Source organism: Fringilla coelebs, assembly GCF_963513975.1.
Source record: "Fringilla coelebs genome assembly, chromosome: 5".
Classification (NCBI taxonomy): Eukaryota; Metazoa; Chordata; class Aves; order Passeriformes; family Fringillidae; genus Fringilla; species Fringilla coelebs.
In genome coordinates, this window is record NC_140033.1 from 32,731,257 (window position 1) to 32,749,867 (window position 18,611).

The 18,611-nt window shown below is 40.4% G+C and overlaps 1 protein-coding gene across 2 annotated transcripts in view; it reads left to right on the forward strand.

The window, feature by feature from the left end:
* SRGAP1 (SLIT-ROBO Rho GTPase activating protein 1) overlaps positions 1-18,611 on the forward strand; it is a gene marked incomplete at its 5' end in the record, with an annotated part of 134,730 nt that overhangs the window by 37,553 nt on the left and 78,566 nt on the right. The gene's annotated exons all lie outside the window — the stretch shown is intronic.

The following is an 18,611-nucleotide window of genomic DNA, read 5'->3' on the forward strand; positions in this document are numbered from 1 at the left end:
GATCAAATGTCTGAGTCTTGTATCACTTCCCTAGTGTCAGGATGAGGTGTCATGCTAGAGATGCTTCTATACCCATGGTTGCAGGGTTAATACCAAAAAATTTATTTAGTTTTCCACTAGATTTTTTTTAATCACTTGATCTCAATTATGTAATTTCGGTATACCAAAAAAATCAGTGTGGTTCAGAGCCATTAATGTCTACAAGGGATGTCTTAGTTTTAAATTAGCAAACTATCCCTAATATTTTAAATTTTTCCTTAAAATGTGTAATTAGGTGCCTTTCAAATGCTGCTGGCACCATCATTATTGTGTTGTATGATATCCCTATCTGGCTTTGTGTTGATCTTGGTTTCAGCTTAGAACAAGGCTGAAACTTCTCATTGAAGTTAACTATGCTCTTAAATCTACGCCCCCTTCATTCAAGCTTAATAAACAATTGGAAAATTTTCAAGGAAAGGATTGATTTTTAGCGCTGATCTTCCATGGTATGTGAACGAACAAACTGATTTGACCTTAATTTTTGATATATGTAAAACTGAAAAAAAAAAAGTCGGAATTTTCCATAACTTTTATGTCATTTGCAGAACTTTGGAATTTGGCTGATAGGAATAGATTGTTTGATTTGCCCTGGGCGTTCATAGTAGAACTGCAGAACACAAGAGTAGGAAATAGCTTTTCATGAGACTTCTGTAAATGCCTCTAATATGCCTTTTATAATGATACCCTTGCCCAGTCTGAACAAATAAATAGTGTGACATTTGCTGAGAAATACATCTTGTACCATTTAGTATTTTAGCTTTATAGCAAAATGCTCATGAAAAGAATGCAGAGTTGCGTAAGAGTATGTTGTTTGCTCTCAATAATGGGAGGAAATGCTTGTGACTTAATAGACATATTTTATTTTAGCAGTAGTGATGGTGGAAATCTGTTCTGTGAGATGACAGTCTTTTCATTCAACAGAGGAAAATAAATCTTTCATTTCACTAACTTTCATTTCACTAACTTTCTCATAGGACATCAATTTACTTGGCAGGGTTATAAGATTGAGGGAATCTCAAGATGAAAAGAACTGTGTTGGATAGTTAACTCTGCCTTTTAAGTGTTGGATTCTTTTCTGCCTTGTTTCGTAATGGGGGGAACGTGGTAATTCTGCAATTAAAAAGTACTGGGCTGTCAGTGTCACCTTATTGATTAATTTATAAACATTACAAATTACTTTACTGAATTAATTGCATAGATTATTTATATGTTCCAGGTCTGATGGCAGCAGGGATAGTGTTAACTTTGGAAGATTGCTTTTGTTTGGATTACAAGTGGTAGCTCAAGCATTCTTCTTCACATTGGTTTACAGTGAAGTCTTGCTAGTTTAGTTCACCTCCACACTTATTTATAGCACATTCATTCTGGTTGTATGCTCATTTTTCTGGCTGGTATGGTTCAGCAACTGCCACAAAATGCACATCCTGAAAAATCTTGATTGCTGGGTGGGCAGCAGCCTGCCTGTGCCTTCCTGGCATCTGGAGTTATGCTCTGTCTGAGCAGGAGATCTTGAATCCTCTCCATCTCTGGAAGGAAGCTTGAAACTCCTGCTCTTAGGCAGGACCCCGAGTTTCAGTCCTCCAATTATAGGTTGTAGTTTCCTCACCAAGCCTAATTTATTCCCTAGACAGTGTAATTTTGGTATTTTTGGAGCAAAAACACTCTGGATTTAGAACAAAACCTGTACTATGTAAGTTTTGGCTTTAAAAACAGTAAAATGGTTTAAATGCAGTGCATGTTTACTAAAGGTTTAGCCAGCACTGGATGATCTCAGATCCCTCTTTGGAGCTTCCCTCTTTGCTACATTTCTGGAGCGCTGACACTTGGGAACCTCTGGCAGCTCCTCCACTCCTTGTAGCAATGCCGTGCTTATCCTGTCAGGTAAACCTTTGGTCTGCTTATGTCAGCTTGTGTAAGGCAGCATTGCACCTAATTGGAGATAGAGAAAATGAATTCCTTGAGACAAACAGCTTGGCCCACTGTATTTCCATGTTTGCTCTTCCCACAGCCCCACTGAATTTCAGATTTAAGGCATACAATAACTGCTCTATTAGACAATGCAGAGTTAGGGAGTCTCAACAGCTGGCCTAGGTGCAATGCCTTGCCTATTTTTTTGCATAGCAGCCTTCTTATTATTCATAGCTTTATTGTGTATCATTTCTGTTTCTCAGCTTTTATTATCCATCTTTTGAATTATGGCTGATATATTGATGTTTGTTACTCCAGGGGCAGAATACAATCCTATTATGGCATTGCTGTTAACTGTGCTAGACTCAAACAATACAATGTTTTTTTCTTTATAACTACTTTGCAAATTTGTGATACTTCTGTCTTTGTAGAAAAGAGTGATCTCTTGCATCTACTGGAATTTTTTGAGACCTATGTCTACTGATGAACTGCTTCCATCATCTCCAATAAAATGGGCATTAATAACCATTGAAAGGAGCCGCTCATAAGAAGAGCTTAAACACTTGTGGTTAGAACAGAACGTGGCAAAATCACGGTGAAATGTATGATATGCTAATGTTAAGTAGGGACGAATTTAATGAGGAACTTGGCCACTTTGTCATCAACAACTGTTGATGACTCCAAAATGACAAATGACTCATGAGTGAGCTACAATTTAAAAAAAAATTAAGAGAAGGAAAGTGGGTTGGCAAGCTGACTACGCAAGGGAAAAAGAGGCTAAGGAGACCATACCTTGCAAGAGTTAGTAGAGCACTCACTGAGGTAAGACCTCAGTTTCATCCTGCCATGGCTAGCGGCTGCAGTTCAATCTGGTCTCTGCAGAGCTAATTTCTTTCTCAGCTTAGCTGCACAGTTTGAACAATGTAAAGTAGGGATAGTACTTTCTTTGTGATTCTGCTGATAGTAAACTTCAGGAGAATGTTGTGTGTTACTCTGTATTTGCACATCATTTAGCACAGTGGGGTTTCTTCTCAGCTGGGGTTTCTGGGAGCTTTTATGCTTAAGGAATAAAATATTTTTATCTACTTCAATTACTAAACCATGCACATCCTCAAAAAAATGAAGACGACAGCTAAGTTTTCTTGTGCCACGGAAATAAACTTAATACACTTAGCTTTTGTATTTAAATATGCACTTGGTTCTGAAGAACGTTAGCCTTGAATGGAAACATCCCACCAAATCTTTTACACTCAAAACCTGCTTTGAAAGAGAAAGCTAATGTCGAAAGAGTTAGACCATTAAATTATATTAATGAATCTCATTGAAAAAATAACATCAAGATTCTGTCAATATCGGTGCACTCTCAGAGTATTTACATCAAAAATGTTCTTTGCAGGGGGCACTGTCTAATTGGGTGAGCTATAGTTTTTTCAATTGACAGAACTAGGCAAAACCTTCTAATTACAGCGTGCAGTAGAAATCTTCCAGGGGATTTGAGTGAAATCAAGCTTTTCTTGTAAGTATCAACATTCGCTAGAGAAAGCCTCTTGCTGATTTGCATCAAGAAACCCCAGTTCTTCTCTCTGTAATAACAGGATATCAAGCTGGTGTGTTGTAAAATACAGTAGAAGTCATGTATCTCCTTTATGAGATCACTGTGGCATGTTCTCTTCTCCCTGCTTCTCCAGAGTCATACTGGAGCATAGTGCAGGTTGGATTAGCTGCTCTGATGAAAGCAATCAGCTCGTCTCCATCATGTTACAGAAATAAAGATAATCCTCATGCATAATTGACATTTATAGAATCACAGAATATCCTGAATTGGAAGAGACACGAGATTCCACACAGGGCAGCCTAAAAGTTAAACCAGATATTATCCTAAGTGCATTGTCCAAATGCTTCTTGACCCTGACAGACTTGTGGCTACGACCGTTTCCTTGGAAAATTTTTTACAGTGCCTGACCGCTCTCTGAGTGTAGAACTTGTTCCTAATACCCAGCCTGAACATCCTCTAATGTCCTGACGGTGCAGAAGGTGAAGAGGAACACAGTTCCTTGAAAACTGCTCATAACTGCAGGACACTCAGGAAAAATAGTCACTGAGAGGCAGCTACACAGATTATGCTGTTGGCAACAGGCTGTTTATGCCCAAACTCTCTCCTGGAGCTCTCCAGCCTTGAACAGGAAGGAGTTAGGATTTAATGGCAGAAGCATGTACTTGTGCTCAGAGTCATGTGTGCCCTTTAACTCCAGGGTACAGCTAATGACTGGAAAGGGTGCATGATCTGCAGACGCATGAATGACCAAGTTTCCTATACAGTGGAGACCACCAGTTCCACTCTTTCCCTCTATTAAGGGCTGTGTGGCCTACCACAGCAGTAGAATTGGGAACTACTGTGCTGTTACCTAACACAACACTTGGAGCTTCTGTGATGGGCTTCGTGATTCTCCAGTTACAGCTGAACCCTTTGACATAGGGTGTTTTCTGTAGGACATAATCTCCTAGCTGGTAAAAATCGTTGAGATATGTAGAAGCTATTTGAGTTTCTTTCTTCTTCCACTTTTAATGTCTGATTGTGTTCAGCAGTTGCCCCTGAGGTGCCTGTGGCTGTGCTGCTTCCTCATACATGAGGTAATAACTTGGATTTGTTGACAGTGAATGTTCAGTGTATTCTGTCTTTAGCAAGTTCCAAAGAGCATACTGTTGATTGATAGTAACTCATATGTTCATCTATGATTCTCAATCTCCTTTCTTGTCACTTTTTGCCCAGGAAAAAGAAAGGTAATGACAACTGTAGAGTTGATGGCCAGAGGCAAGACCTAGTTCTTGGTGTTACTAGACCGCACGAAGTTAAACTTGTTTCTCTACCAGGTGTGAAGGTGAAGATCCACAAGCGGGGACTTACCCCCTTCAGCAAATGTAGCATTGCTATAGAATGGCAGTAGAATTTGCTTTGGTTTCATTGATGCAAAATTGGATCTTAAGTGAACAGTAGTCTCTTCATTCTTGCATGTTTGTCTTGGCTTTAGTTTTCATTATTTTCTGAACTAAATTTTTAAATAATAATTCATAGAGCTGTTTAAAAACCCAAACATCAAAACATAATGAGAGCTGTAACCATGTTTGAAATGTTGAAAGAATCATGCACTGGATTTTTACTGGACTGTCAGTGGTGGCTTTTGTAAGCCACCACTGACACTTTGGCTGTTGCGTCTCTGAATTGCTTGTCTTGGATCTTAAATGTGTTTCTGTGTACATGAAAAATGAGATGCTGAGGTCATCTCTTGTGAGATTAACTAAATTCCAACGCATGAAAAAATTTCCCCTTCCTAAAGGTAAAATATGAACAAAAGAAACCTTTACCATTTTAATTATTCTGGATTTATGTAGTCTATATTTTTAATATAAGAATGTCAACATAGTGCTGCCTGGGACACTTGGAAGTCTGTCTCGTTGCTCGCATTGCATCATATCATACTGACACATAGCTCTGTTAAAACCGAAATATTTCTGTTTGCAGTCTGGAGCCTCTTCTTGAACTGGATTTGGGGAGCATGGCCTTCTCCTTTTTGTGGGGGTCAGGCTTTCCTGAGTCATTGACCAACTGAAGAATGAGCGCATGTTTTACTGGAAGTGCCTGTAGCCCCACTGTGCCAGCATAACTCTGTTATTTATGTTGGAAATACATGTCTCTTCACGGGGTCGTGGCTGCATAAGAAATTTTTATATTGTGTGTGATAGTTTTTGTTGGGGTAACTGTCAGTGAGATTTGATGGCACCACTGCTATGAGCATCAAAAGTAAATTATGGTTTAGAAAGTGGGCATCACTTTCATATTGAAGTTCATGCTTGCTTTTCTGACTTCCTGAATATAGTGGAATTCTACAAACACAATTATGCTGACATAGTAAGAAGCTATCTTAAAATTTGAAGTTCTTGAATATACAAAGCTACCCATCAGCATTCTAGTTTGCCTTTCTTCAACCCACTGCCCATTTTCCTCCCCAAAGCTTCAGATGATGATTTGTTTTCTCTCAGCATAAAAGGAACTTCCACGTTTGTATTCCTTTATGCTTCAGATTTTTATCCTGTTTTCCCAAGTAAAGATGTACCATGAGATCCTGCTGTGTCCGTCTGTTTGGCTGCCTGCCCTCCTCTCTCAAGCACCTTTTCAGCTGGAGGGCAGATCTCAGCCATACAGGTCAGGGGTCAGCTGTCTCAGAGACAGGATGCCCCTGAAAGCCTTCGCAGTGTGCATAGCTGTCTGTAGAAAGGAGGGTTTATTCCTGTCTCAGCTGAGGGGTGTACTAATTAGCTCATCTTTCATTAGCTATCAGGAGACAGAAGCAAACAGGTTACATCACTTCTGCTTTTATTTTTCCCTTTCCTCTGCCCTTGCCTATACTTTTTTGCTGTTTGTTTCCCTTCTCTGAACAATGCCACCCTCTTGGGAGATCCTGTTGTTTGTCATCCTGTTATTTTGACCAATACTCTGTCTTTGCTCCACAGCTGCTTATCTTTTGAACTTTGCTTGCCTAAAAATTATTGAAGATGCTTCAGGGAAACCAGCTGGGAGTCAGAGAAGTCATTGAAGCTGTGAGGTCTGTCAGGAAACAGGAAACCCAGGTTGTATACTGTGGGGGTTCTCTCCTGCAAGGCTGCAACCAGTGGAAAGTCTAATCCTGCCATCCTTTACTCAAGTAACTAATCCTAGTTTATATGCTCATATGGTCACTCTCTAAGAAGCCAGCAGAAGCTATCTGTGTTTGTGAAGATTGCTGGACCAAGTCCTTATTTTGAGAGAAAGATAAATTGTTTCTTGCCTTTGAAACTGCTGCCAGCAGAAGCAGACTGCACGCACTGAGAAAAAAGTTGTACTTTGGGGAGCTGATCGCTTGAATGTTCAACACATGGCTAAGTGGTAAACTCTAAGCAGATTATGTTTCACTGAATTGTTTTCTCTGTTTGGTTTTTTTTTAAATGTCAGATATATCACAATGTAATTTATGAAGACATGCCTTAGAGTAGAACCACAAACACTTATAGGGACACTTGCTTCAGACAACATATGGCAAATCCTATGAATTATGCACAGCCAACATACGGAGAATGGAGACAGCCTAAGGAAATGATTAGACCTGTTACTGTAGCAGTGACTGTACATTATTTTCACTTGACTGGGAAAAATGGAGTTTTATTCTAGGTTGGGGCTGAGATTGTTACTGCCAGGTGCAATATATTAGCATGCATATTAATATTTAATGGTTTCTAGGAAATGTGGTAGCTTAGTTCTCTTCTGTCCTAACCCATGTTTCTGAGGTAGTTGCTACAGTCTTGTTGCAAGAGTAGCAGCATAAAAATACATCTCAGTTTTTTTAAGTGTGTTATTGTTAAATATACATTACACACCAGCCAATATTCCACGCCAGATGGGTGGCTTTCGTCAAGTTTGCATTTACCAATTCCTGCTTTTCTTGTTCTGAAGAGCAGATGATACGTTTTTACACTCAGGTTAATTGCATTGTTCCACCAACAGGATTTGTTCATCCTCCAGTGGAAATGCTGTTAGTAAAATGCTGATAATGCGGAGTTTGGACTCTTCTGGGGTGAAAGACTCAAAGGTTTTTAATTTAAATCCTGGCTCTGCTTCTGAGGGTTATCAGATGTCTTCCATAGCATCTACTTCCTGAAAAAAAATACTTAAAAATGGCTTGTTGCACTCCAACCTAGCCCACAGCACTTCACTGAAACTTTAAAAGTGTCCATGGGTGACTAGGCACCCAGGACATCTGGCCCGGATGTAGAAGTCAGTACTGGGTGTCTTGCTGCTCCCAAAATTTCTATTACAGTTAAACAGAAATCTGGAGGTGCCATTTTAAGTTTAGATTGTTCCAGTTTGCATTAAGGAAGTGAGCACCTTCTGAATCTTCAATTGTGTGATTCAAATATTTCAAAACCAAAGAAGCAGAATTCATAGAAAAAAATTACCTTCTTTTACACCTCAGGGTTTCCAGCCAGACCTCTTGAGCTCTGGGAAGGTGACAGAAGTTTAAGCACCAGACTACTTCTCTTAAGCCCATCTGGAAAGCAGTTGGGCCATCCATTATCACCTCTTTTCTGATAGCATTAGCCATTTAATTCTTCCCAGATGACTGACACTTATTTAAGTTTTCTTCAGGCTCTTAATTAGATATCTTTCCATCCTGCTTTCTCCTAGCTGGCCTCCTAGGAAGTGCTGTGTGATGATAAGGAGCTAAATCAGAATCCTTACTCCTTGTTAACAGTCTTACTTTTACGTCTTTCACTTTCAGCACTCTTTGTAGTAGGTATATGAACGTATGTTGGCTAAAGGTAATAAAGCGTCTCGTTGTTTACACTGTAAATCCATAAAACTCATATGATTCCATATCAAATGTTGATAATGCTTTCTGGCTTTACTTTTCCTGAAGATATGTATAATAGCTTTCACTATGGAGAATTAAGTAATGCTTCACAACATGTTTATGCAAAAATTTATAGAAAAGCTGTTACTTCTGTGGAGGAAGAGGAGTAAGAAATGCCTCAGTCAAATGATCTTCATGGCCTTATGTCTAGGCCATATGGTGAAGGGTATTTATCTGATTGATTCTCTTCATGAAAATTCAGGTTAACTTCCTTTATGAGGAGTTGGAGTTAACATGACTCTTCTCTGTTTGAAACTATCAAGATTTAGAGCAGTGCTGCCTTTCTCTGTCTAGGTTTATGTTAAGGCATTTATGCCCATAATGACGTGCAAGATTAGTAGATTTGGATTTCACGTCCAGCTGTAGATGATGTGAGTCTTAAAAGATGTTGAATTTATTTAGCATGATGCCTCTAAAATTGAGATCCTGGTTTTCCTACAAGTCTGGATGTTTTCAGAGTTTTATTACAAATGCGGAATCTGGGATCCTGGGTTTTGATTTCTTGTTCATCATATCAGCACCTGTAGAAATGAATATCCACACTACAGGAAGATCAGGCAGTTCTGCCTTTTAGTGTATTGAACAAAATCCACATACAGTCAAAAGTCAGCATAACATTTGAAAGATCTAAAATCAAAATAGAATATCTTGATAATGTCTTTCAAAAAGCTCTGACTGTATCAGTCTTCCCCTGTGTTATATTTAGTGGGATCAAGATTTTCTAAGAGAAAATTCATTTCAATGTCTTTTCAACCACCTTCACTTTAGCTCTGGTGCTCCTACTGAGCTTTGACTAGTCTTAGTTCTGGATACCTTGACATAGATAGGAGTTCCTAAAATGGAATTGTGCTTTTACTGGTAATATTTCATATTAAATACCCTGATTGTTGTAAAAATTACACACACGTTTTAGGATATAAAGATGCAATGGACTTGGAAGTAAGTGAACAGAAACCTTGTTTGTACAATGGCACAATGACCTGCGAGCTAACCCTGCAGCTCTGCTGACTGCTGCAGAGCGAGTCACCAGACAGGCTTGTAATCACAAAAATGGCCTTTTACTTTTGAAGGCAATATGCTTTTCCTCTATGGAAGGCAATGAGAGTAGCACCCTACATTTCAGAGGCACTTTTCAATTGAGAGTCACAGATGGCTTTATTTCTGTGACTCTGAGGATTTGAACTTCAGCTTAGGGATTTTCCACAATGCTTTCTCCACTGTGAAAAATGCAATCACCTTGTTGAGTTTTTTCAGACAGGTTGAAAAGCTGAACTTCGACAATAAACTGCCAGTGACTAATGCAGGTGTTTGGTCTGCACACTGAAGGCAGCATTGCATGGAATTTCCTTTCTTCATCCTACAGTTATCTGCATATTTGAATTGTAGAAATGGGCTTCTTGACACCCAGAACTAAGCGTTCTGCTTAAGGAGCAGGAGGAAGTTATTAGTATGCAGACTCACAGCAGAGCTTTTAAATGAGATGTTTAGAAAGTACTACTAGTATGCAGGTAAACATGTCTCCTGTTTTTGCAATAATCAAATGGTTCGCTCCTCCTGGATTTCTTTTGCCATCAAAGCCAGGCATTGTGTCTGTCTGTATGCTATGGAGTCAAGCCTGTAGCTTGCAGGAGGAGCTGGTTTGGGTGTCAGAACCACTCTGACAGCTCCTTATGCTGCTACTCAGTCTTTGCTTTAGTGCTGTGCCCTTGATCCCTCTGGTGGGACCTCAGACAAGTCCTTCTCCCCATGCCTGCCTTAGTTTCCTGGGCACTGCACCAGCATTCCAGTAGCTGCCTGTGTTTTAATAAGGGCAACCTCTGTGAGTCCCAGCAGACCGGCAGGAAGAGATGACACGTGATGTATAACCCTTCTCCTCTACTCACCATGCCCAGTAGCCCAAGAAAAGCCAAGGAGGAAAAAATGGGAGGGAGGGTAAGGGATTGAAAAGTGAGCTTCCGAGACAGACACCTGTGTCTTTGTAGCACAAAAATGAGAGGACATGAGGGAAAAGAAGAATAACACTGAGACAGGATCAGCAGTGTAACACCGCCTGGCACTTGGCTGTTTGGAATATGCTGGATCTGAGCTGGGGTTCCATCACATGCTCCACCTTGATAACCAGCAGCCAGTGTGAGGTCATGACAGTTACCTGGAAACAACAGCAGTGAATCTTTGAGGAATACACTTAGCTCAGAAGATTGGAGGGTGAAATGCTTTTTAGTTTCCTGGCTTTTGATCCCTGTGCCTTTCATTCCTAGTTAGTTTTCTCTTTTCGTTTACAGCATTGATTCCACTGGAGTTTTTCATGTTTTGTTGGAGAGTATGTTTTTAACATGTTAATAAAACCCTACAAAACACATAAAGTTCAAGTCATAGGGTGACTCCGTTAACGGCTTGGAGATTGACTGAGTTGAAGTTGGTGGTGTTTCTTTAAGATTGAAAATGATAGGGGAAATCAAGCCAGGCCAACTGAGCTCTGTGGAGATGCAATTCTGGGAAGATTATCACCCCGTTAGAGCTTCTAATTCTGCCATAGTTAAGGGCTTGTCATTACTGTGGTTTTCTAGCTATCATCTTACACCTGGAAAGCATTAACACAGGATTCGGTTCCTTGCAGACTCCCTTCAAATGCATTTCTTTGTGGAAGTAAGTTGTCTGTTGCATTTGATGTGACATAATAATTATAATTCCTTTCTCTTGAGACAACTCCTTGTTTTGTTCTGATGAATGCTTTTTTGCCACAGCATTTCCTTTCTGATATATTTGTTTTATAGTTTTAAGTCTCTTTGAACAAAGGGAATATTTGGTTTTGTTCCTTTTTAATTGCCATAATTACACTCTTTCCTGACTAGTGTGTTTGTAGGCATTTGTAACTTCTTTTGTGTTAGCATTCCAACATCTGCACTTGGCATTTCAACATCGTCTAAGTGCCTCTGATCCATATTAAGTGCTGGCTATCATCTGCTGTCGAGCTCTTAAGTAGTTGCCTTAGAACATCAAATATATTGCATTCTATCCCTAACAAAATAAAAAAAAAGTTGAAAAGCCCAGTAGCAATAAGGGAAGTGCTGCTGTAGTCAAAAAAGTTATCATGGTACAGGAGAGGTTGTCTCAAGTCAGTCTGATTTGGTGCACAGCAAGGAGGCATGTTTCTGCTTCTTCAGAAAACAGCACTATGTGTCCCTGTCTAGCATAACTGTAGTAGCCAGCTGGTGACCTGGCCAAGCTCCTGCTTGAAAAATCCATCAATTTCATGCATTGATGCTTGGGCTAATGTTGTATCCAACCTTTCACTAGAGGGAGAAGCCCGGAGCAAGGCCATGGATCGATGTCCTACCTCCCTGGGACTAGCTGTTTCAGAGAGCCAACTCATGTCATGGGAGTCTTTTCTCCCTCTCCAACAAAAATAACCAGACCTACAGGATATTGTATTTTCTTTTCCTCACACTGAATAACATCCTGACACCACCATGCTTCAGGCTCAATGCACACGTGAAGAAGCAATTACATGACAGTTTCTTCCCCAGCTTTCTCCATTATTCAACTGCTTCACATTCCCTTGTCCTCTCAGCACTGGCTGATCTATCCCTTGTTACAGGTGTCCCAGGACCCTCAGGACTGGCAACCTGCACTAAGATAGTGGATGAGATATTCACTCTGGGAGTTGTAGCTGCTCTGAATTCCCTGCAGAGGATTTATTTCCTAGCATGAGGAATATTGGGTTCCTGAATTAAGTACTCCTTAGTTACTTAGCATGGGTGCTTGCCTTCCAGAGGCATAGAACCCTGTGGATTGCTGCTCTATACCACTGCAAATCCAATAGTGAGGTAGATGTGTTAAATTATGGTCTGATCCACAAAACCAAAAGGAAATTCTTCCACAGGAAATACGGTCAAATGTGTGGTTGTTCCTATTGCAGGCTTTAGGCAAGAGAGTCATTTATCAAGGAGGAAGTTGTATCATCCTTCTTGTTAATGCTTTACACATGCATATTTGCTCAAGTGCTTGACAATATCTACTGTACTTTATGGCTGGCAGTAATAGAAGTTGCCCGTGTGCTGTAGGATTTGGACTGAAAGACAGCAAACCCTTGGCATTAGTACCATTACTCTTGCCAAGGCATCAGAGTGTCACTTCCAGGGAAATGTATCCTTGCAAGTATTTCACCAGGGTGTCTAATGCACAGCTGACAGATAAGACAGCGCCTGTGCCCGGCACTGTGAGAAACTCAGCACATAATCAGATGACAGTGTATCATGCAGGGCAAACAGGGCTTTTCTTACTCTTTTTTTTCCTTTCATGTGTGACAACATACTTAGGCAAATTTTCATTTATACACCATTGCACCTGAGTGCAGTTGTTCTTTCTGCCTCTCCCTGATTCCTGGTATGGGGGGCTGCTGGTTCCTGTGTGAGGTGCTAGAGAGCTGTGTTCCAGTGTGAAAAATAGATTATACAGAAGCTAATGGTTTGGAGTCATCACACCCTTTTGGCAAGGGGTGGCTTCTCTGGTTTCCGTCTGTCAGCAATGGAGAGAGTAGCAGCTCTCCCAGGGAGCAGAGCAGAGTGCAAGGTACTGGGCTGCTGCTCTGAATCAGTGGCTGCAAGAGAAGCAGGGTGGAAGATGAACTCTCTTAGGCCACAATGATAATGTAACCCTACTACAAGGGAACCTGTGTGGATGAAAAACAATCCTCATCTGCAATTCCCTCGCCTGATTTTTTTTTTTTTCTGGTTGGATTCAGGCCTTGGTTTGACAGATCATGAAGCATGCAGCCTCATGTATCTTATCTGAGGAAAGGATGAAAAACCAGGGAGAGAAGGGAACGTGGGCCCATGTATTTCCTTAACAGCCCACAGTTAATCAGCTAAGACAGATCAGGCAAAGCTTCAGTCCTTCTGCACTTCAGGTCCCATGACTATTCTGGTAGTAACCTTCTTAGCCCCCATCATTCATTGCTTTCCTACTCTCATTGAGTGGCAGCCATGTAGTTGCAGTGAGAGCTGATATGAGGGATAATCTTTTTTACCTTGTTAATTTTTAGTGAGATCAACACCCTAAGCACGCATAACACATGTTAGCACAGATGCGCTGCTCTCGATCCAGCTTAGGTCAGCTTAAGTTGCACCTCTGCAGTGTGCAAAGGGCAGTCCGATGGAGACTGTTTTACAGCAAGTGCAGAGATAGGCAGTAAGGTTTCTGCTCCTTTATAACATCAAACTTGCTATAATATTAATAGCAATCCTAATTTTGATAGTGCCTGGAGTAAATAGGATGCCTGTTGGGTTTTTGTTCTGCTGGATTTCCTTTTTCCTCAAAGAACTATATAGATCTTTCTTCCAGAATACGAATGTGCATTCATCCTCTCCCTTCATTGCTTTATCTGAATGTCAGAGCTTGGGTTTACCTCCCTTCTGTTGTCTGAGGTCAGCTGGGTTTTAGGCAGTGAGAAGTGGCCCATGATAGAGAAACCATGGCCAAATACAGTCCTGTCAAACTGGAAGGTTCTGCTTTTATTCTCAGCAACCACTCTTAGACAGCTTCATATTGAACTCTTAATTTAAAAGTGCTTTCTAAAAAAAGTGCTTTAGTTCCTCTGTAACAATCAAACTTAATGGAATGCCACTTACTAAAAAACTGCAAGCAACCCACTTCTTTGCTCTTTTTCTCTTCTAAGGAAGTTTTAAAAAATTATGGTACAAAAACATTTTGGGTGAATAAGGTATGGGGCCTTATCGCACTCCGTCATAGAAGAAGGTAAAACATCATCTCAGATCACACGAGAATCTAGCAAAAACTGAGAATAAAATCTCTATTTCCCAGGTGTTACATTTGTACTGTCTTCATCCTCACCCAGGCAACTCCTGTCTTTCCTGCATTAGTTATGGCATGGGATACTTAATGCCACACAGAACCCACATTGTTCTTCTGTGTGCAGCATTTGTCAAACAGAGGTTTGAGATTTAGATGGACACGTTTGATAGAAAGGTCACTGTTTGTGCCGCACAAGAATGAGCATGACTGCGCATCCATTCATTTGATCAATACTGCTGCTGTTGGGAGCTGTAAATGGCTTTCTAGACCAGACCTTAACAATGGATGTCTCGTATTGAAGACAGTGCAATAGTCTGTATTTTTATGCAGAAAAGGAACAGTTTTCTGAGTTGACATGGCCTTTACTATATATCTTCTGAAGTAGCACACCTGTATTATGTTTGTCTACAGTCTTTAATAAGTAACGTCATTAATGTCACAAAATCTTACTCTTTGTACAAAATTGTACTCTTTGTACAAAAGAGTTTTTTTCAGTCTTTTAGTTCAAAATCTCATTTATTCATTAAAGCAGATTCTTCTGTCCTCTGATGCTCATCCAATTGTTTGCTGTGTAAGCTGCCTGCAATGGAGCAAATTATTCTGCTCCTCCAATTTATTTTTTTTTAAACCCCAAAAACATATGGGGAATACAGAGGGAGCATATGCCTGCAAAGTAAAACATCCTGGTAAATAGAGAGGAGCATCCTCAAACCAGTGTGTTGTACATGGCTGTCTGGTGCCTGTATAAAAAGATACTGGAAGTATTTCATTTTACCCCCAAACAATTAAGGTTCTTGCTGTCCCTCTCTCCCTGCATTCAGAGAACATCAGCAGAGGTTCTTGAGCTACAGCAGTATTTATCAGGATGTCCGTATAGCGCAGTGGGAATACAGTGAAGGCATCCAAAAATCCATTTTCAAAAGGAGACCTGAAACTGCTACCAGGGTAATTTTGGATTCATTTGCATGGGGATACCATCCTGAAGTCACCCATGCACAGAGGAATTCATAGGAAGGATGCAGGTGGTGATGAATCCAGCCCAGAGCAGAGGCAGGTGTATTTGGCATTATAGGAGCAGTGACTGGGCAGACAGTGTGTTCTCTTGCATAGCTAATGAGTGCAGGTTTCTAGTAAGACCGAGTGTCTTGAGATGTGTCACTGCACTGAGCTGATGGAGTATGCACTGTGTGGCAACACAAGGAACAAGGACAGCCCTTTTTCTTATTATATCTCAGGGAACAAATACATTGGTCTGAAGGTGCAAATTGGAAGAAGTCTGGTGCTCAGGAGAATGCTGACAGTCTTGTCAAGTATTCCTCTGCCAGATGCAGTCTCTGCAAGGCTCCTTATTCTCCTGGATCTGCTATTGTTATGTCACTGAAAGTTTTTATTTCTTGCCTTAAATTTCCTTTGGCAGCAGTTGTTTAGGTTTTTTTTCCTTAGAGATTTAAATGATAAAATTTCTGTCTAAATCAAATGGACTAATGACATATTAAAAAAAAGAATCATAATTTCCTTAGCGCAGGAAATTGCAAAGTTTGGAACTTTCATTTACAACTCCAAGCTTTTTATAAATTAAAAGACTGAAACTTTGCAGAGGAGGGAAGCTTTTAATTAAAATCATTAGGTGTTTTAGAATTGGAATATGTTTGTTCTCCTTTGTTAAATTAGAGTGCTTAAGGGCTTTCCTGATTTGTTTTGATTTTTTTTATTTTAAATCATCTCTGCCTTCAGAGTGCTTACATCCTTGTGGGTAAAGATATGCTTTGAAAGTATTTCCTTTTCCTGCAAAACGTGGGTGGATCTGTAGCACTGGCAATGGTACTTCCTGCATGAAGAACTCAGGATCTGCAGCTTGGTGTTCCCAGCAAAACACCTGAGGGATGGAGGCGTGTCAAGCTGAGTCCCGCCCTTGATACAGAATGGCAGTGAGGAGGTGCTTTGAAAGGAAGGATCTTCTTTGAAAGTTCTAAGTGTCCTACCCTGAAATGGAACTCTGTTGCATTTCTATCAAAGTGCCGGTTTTATGTCTAGCCTTAGCGATGGTTCAAGAAACAACTAATTGTTCAGCAGAGTTAAAATGTTGCAGATGTGCTTCTCACTCAGAGGACATGAGATAGGCCTTCAGTCACTATCTGATCTCCTTGCTTCTGTCAGAGGCTACACTAATTCTGAGTGGTTGTTCCACCCACTCTGAGGAGCTCAAGCAGCTTGTTTGGCTTGAGTATGAACTGCTTGTAGGTCTGCTGGAAAACTTTTTTCTAGGAAGGTGGCCTACAACCATCTTTTTCTATTCAGGCTATTGGCTTCTCTGATCTGAATCTTTCCTTAGAGAGTGCCATATTTCCTGTATAGCTAGCGGACTCTTCCTATGGAAAGTAGGAAAATCTTGCTTTTTCCTTGGGAGAAGGAGGCTGAGCTCAGCAGCCTGGCTGGGTACCATGTCCAGTGGTCTTCCAGACCAAGGGAGGCTTTTGCCTATTCCCATCTCTAAAGCAATTTTTTAAATAGAGCTCTAGGGGAGAAAAGTAAGTCTAGTTGTAACACCTTGGTAGATTTCTATATTTGCAAGCAATTTCCACTTGATTGGCACACTTTTGGGCAGGATTGTTTGCTCTCCAAGCAAATTCATTTTGTTTGGAAGTTGGAAGAGGGGGTTCCCGCTGAGGTTAGCTGGATTGATCTGGGTCTTATAGTTCTGTTGAGTCTTCTGACAAGCCTTTCCTCATGCCTGAAGTTTATTTTCTCATTTTTTGACCTAATTGGTTAAATCCAATGCTCATTTGCAGTGAAACTGGGTTTTACAGACAGGGGAACAACCATTAACTGGAACAGTGCATCAGGAAGGCTTAACTTGCAGAATGCTTAAATGCTGAGTACTTATTGTCTTAGCCTTCCATTCTAGGTAAAGAGTTCTGTAAAGGTTTTTTTCCTTCAAAGTAGACAGAAGTAAATGTTGCTCAAACCCCTTTCACAGCTGCTATCTTATTCTTGTTGACTATCTTATTCTTGCTCTTCATAACCTGAAAGTTTGTGTAAACAACGAGATCATTGTTCTGTAGAGAAGCCACAGATGAGGTCTTTTAGATAATGCCCAGCTGGGACATGAGTAATCTACAGTTTTAGGCCGAGTCTACTGGGATGACTTGAACTTCATGCAAAGGTAATCTTCTTTTCTTTGTGATTTTTACATGTGAGGTTATGACAGATTATCACCAAAGTGACAAATCAGTAGATTAGCACTAAGATGAAAATGTCTATCCAGGCAGAGAGGACAGGACTGATGCTTCAGTAAGCACTGTCACTGTACTTTGACAGATTAGGTGCAGAAAGGAAGTTGTAGTGAAAATTCACATTTTGCAGAAACTGGAAAAAATAAATGCTTTTCAACTGGTTTATCTGTATTTTTGTGCTCTTTAAGGTTTTTTGATAGATTTTAAATGGAACAGGAATAGAATAATTTGAGGCAAAAAGGACTGCAGGTAACTTGAGGGGAAGGATTGCAGGTAACTTGAAACTGAAGGTCAGCTGGGTTTAAGTTATCCACTATCTGTGGATAAGCTTAAGTAACTCCAGTGGCTTGCCACCGTAGTTTTCTTTTCCAGGAACTGACCTGGTTTCTCCTTATCTGTCTTTGTTCTATAAATATTTCTGATGAGAACTTCAGTAACTTAGGCAGAAGTAGCAATTTGCTTGCCTAGAACACACTGGCATCTCTCTCTGCTCCCTCTGTCCTTTCCAGGAGATGCTCTCCAGCCCTTTGGTCACAGCAGCCACTTTCAGGCAAAGGGGACAGATTGGTATCAGCAGTTTAGCCATTGCAGTCCTGGGTTCATCTGGCATAGTAGGTGTGCACTGCCACACTTTATGACTTTTTGGTCTTTACTTTATCCTTCTGTTTCAATTATTTTCCCATAGCTCCTGACTGACTCAAATTCATCTTTGGTTAAAAAAAAAAAAAAAAGAGTAGCCCTAAAGTAAACATTTGGAAATATACCAATGTTGTAAAACCAGTATCTGGAGTATTCAGAGAATTCCTGATTAAGGAAATGTACCCCAGGATAAAGCCTCCTTTGGCAGATTGTCAGAAGCCTCTGAGATTCATATTGCTGGCATGTCTGGTTTGTCCTTCCAACTACCCTTGCTTTTTTCCCCAGTTGGTGTCTGTGTTTATTGCATTTATTATTTCCAGAAAAGTTCCCCTAGTATTTTGCTAATGGTTGGATGATGATCCTCTTACAGGATGGAGATTTCTCCATTGTAGATGTCACATCTTTCATTTCTTCTCCAAGTTGTGCACGGTCTTCTGTGAATTACCAAACAATGTTTTTTTCCCAGAATAAAGAATTACTATTTTCACAGGTTACCACTTTGCCATCCAGGTGCTATAACTGCTGATGTGCTTCT